Source organism: Procambarus clarkii, chromosome 15, assembly GCF_040958095.1.
Source record: "Procambarus clarkii isolate CNS0578487 chromosome 15, FALCON_Pclarkii_2.0, whole genome shotgun sequence".
Taxonomy (NCBI): domain Eukaryota; kingdom Metazoa; phylum Arthropoda; class Malacostraca; order Decapoda; family Cambaridae; genus Procambarus; species Procambarus clarkii.
Genome location: NC_091164.1, coordinates 11,648,869 through 11,652,203, shown reverse-complemented (window position 1 = coordinate 11,652,203; position 3,335 = coordinate 11,648,869).

The following is a 3,335-nucleotide window of genomic DNA, read 5'->3' as shown; positions in this document are numbered from 1 at the left end:
GTGCTACTAAAGGACCCCCTCCATCACCACTTCCTTCCTCAGAAATACCTGTTTTGGTGTTTTAACTGGAATAACCAATATATATTAAGAACTCAATGACATCTTTAGGGGGTCTCATTAGCAGAGTTAGTTCTCAACTCTCAATCAGGAATTTCAGATTCAAATCCTAGGTGGGACAGAATGTTTGGGCACATTTCCTGCCACATAATGCCTCTGTTCACCTAGCAGCAAGTAAGGACCCGGGCGTTAATAAACTGTTGTGGGGTTGCATCGTGAGGAAGGTTAGTAATTTGGCCTTGTGGAGGGGACCTCAATATAAGCCCCACATATATATTGTACTGTACTGTATTACTGTATATGCACCTGTTGCCTGTGAATAACAAAATGAATTATTATATAAATTATTTGACTCAAATGAGTGTTTGCTGGCACACCAATGGAGACGTCATGCAAAATAGGGGTAAACGCCATATAACAGACATCCTCCAGAAACAGGGGTGGACAACTTTATCTTTGTCTTATTTTCTTCTCTGGATAACACGAGGATCAGTAAAGGAGGGGGACGGGGAAGTCAGATACTGGGAGTCCCACTGCAGATGTTTTTCTTTCCATTATGTGGTACCAAAAACCATACACCAAATTACAAAAACAAATACTGTACTGTATTAGAAATAAATTGTTCAAAACGATTTTATGAAAATAAGTGCCAAAGCAAATTCCTTCATTTATACTATTGAAATATGTAAACACATGATTTCTGGACAATAAATGATAAAAATAGTTTAAATGCAACAAAAGTGTCATTGCAGTACAGTATACCATAAGTGGCCTGGAATCAATTATTCTATTCAAGTGAGGCACTGCTGCATATACTGTATATACAGTACAGTATATATACAGAGCACCACATGCTTTCTAGTTGCCTCGGGACCGAGACTAAACTAATAACCTGTTGTGTTTGGGTAAAAAGTTTGTCATCCTGAAAATCTAGGGGAAAATTTGTAAAATGTTAGGGCAAAAATTTGACAGTACTGTATTTTGTTTGTACAATACCCACTAATATGTGAATATCTAATGGGCTTGTTAACTTGAAGATTGTTGTTGATGGAGCATTGTTATTTAGATGGAAGAGGTGGTGGTGGATGCTGAGGGTGTTGGGTTGACTAAAAGTGGAGAATAATGGTGGTAACCTCAGTGTTTAGGTCAACATATAGTGTTTGAGGTGCAGGTAGTTCAGAGTGAACATTCTTGGAAGCCTTTGCAAAAAGATTCTTGAACTGAAACTTGTTTCATTCCCTTTGCTCTTGTTTGAAAAAAGCTTCATATACAAATTGAACTGACTCATCATGTCCTTAGTGCAAATTTATTATCACTGTATCTGTACTTAGGAGAGCTGATGGTGTATATGGAAGGTGGTGAGGAAGAGGACGAGAGATGTTATTGTTTGGCAGGGGAGTCCCCTACCATGAAAAGTCAGGTAAGTGTGTTTCTGGGGTTCTCTCTCTTTCCTGTCTTTTTCTGTTTTCCTTCCGAGACTAGCTGCATGCTTTTCTTACAAGAAACTCGTCCAATAATAATTGTTTTTGCCTGCATTTTAAAATATTTCTAAAGTAAGATTGCCACAGCTTTGTCAGAGTGATATATTTCAAGAAAACTTTGCACTTCCCCCCCTATTTGGCACATTTCTTTTATTAGGGAACTAGATTTAGGCATACCAAAGGACACACACATGGACACCACTTTCATATTTTATTTTTCATCTTTATTGTGGCTCTAAGTTCCTTTTCACTTGGATCTAAACACTAGCTTTCTTAGGTGCCATTGTGACTTATTTATGCTATGAATATAACAAATATCCAAGAAAACACAAGAAAGTTCAAAGAGAAGTTTAGTGGGATTGGGCACTGAACAAAGCTAATGAGAAACAGACGTGTTTGTTATGCATGTTCACATTTGAGTGCTGAGCAAACGTTTGACTACCGAGCATGAACAAAGTGTTCAAGTATTGAATTGTTCGAGTTCCGAGGTTCCTCTGTATATGTATTTATATATTACATTTAAACTACAGTGTATTTTGTTTCTCAAAAATCTTTACATTACAGTATTTCATCTATGCATTTGTTTGAATGACATGATCATGCCTCATTTATTAAGTTTTGCCAAATATTTCACGATTACAACACAATTTATTTTGTCCCATCTTTATTCTATTTTGAGGTAATATCCCGATCACACATTTTTGTGTCTTCCTAAAGCGAGGTTAGTTTGGCTTTGATTCCTCTCTATAGTCCTGCTTAAAATCAGGATCATCATGAGCATCATGTATGTAATACAGGGAACTTAAGTGGATGAGCATTGAAAAACATATATATTTATAGTGTACAAATAAAAATAAATTGTAGGTAAAATATTTGAGAGAAGGGCTTCATCATTGGGTAGAGGAACCTCAATAAGCCTACCAGGCTTCCGATTCCTGATTATGGGAAATCAATAAAAAAAAAAAAAAAGGTGACTACAAGTAAGTAATTATCAAAAAGAAGGCACCAAACCAGGAAAGGTGACTACAAATCATACATATGCACACTATGTTTATAATCATGAACAATTACCGATTAAAATATTTGGAAATTGAGCATAATTAGTTTCAAAATTTGACCAAATAGCTATTGACGCAGTAGTTTCTCAAAGGATGTAGTATCAATAGTCTGTTAATACTGCAAGAAATTTGTTTGCCTTTTACCCTGATCATTTGGCATCTTATAAGATTTTCCTATATGACATCTTGTGAAATCCATAATTACTGTATAATGAGTTATAAACTTATCATTGCCAGACTAGAGTAATACTGTACAGTACTAACTTTTGAGGAGAGCAGTGAAAGGGGTTCAGAGAGGAAGATAATTTCACACATTGGCCTTCTTGAAAAACAATGTGTCTTAAAACCTCCAGATTGAATCATCAGTCGGTCTCGGTCTGTATCTGTCTGTATGTCTGTGTCTGTCTGTCTCTCTCTCTTTCTTTAACTACATTACCTAAATGTAGTTACATGATGAGAGCTATGGTCGTGGTGTCCCATCTTCCCTACAATGCAGAAGAGTCACGGTAATGTGGCTGAAGAGTTAATATCTAACCCACATCTAAAAATGAAGTTCTGGACCATCCTGGACTATTATCAAGTCATGTAATGGAAAGACAGTGGAAGAGAAAGCAATATAAGGGATGAGAGTGAGAGGAAGGAGGAGAAAAAAAGATAAGAATAAGATGAAAGAAAAAAGATGAAAGGCAAGAAGATAAAGGGAAATAAAAGAGAATTGGGTAAAGAAAGGTTTAGAAGT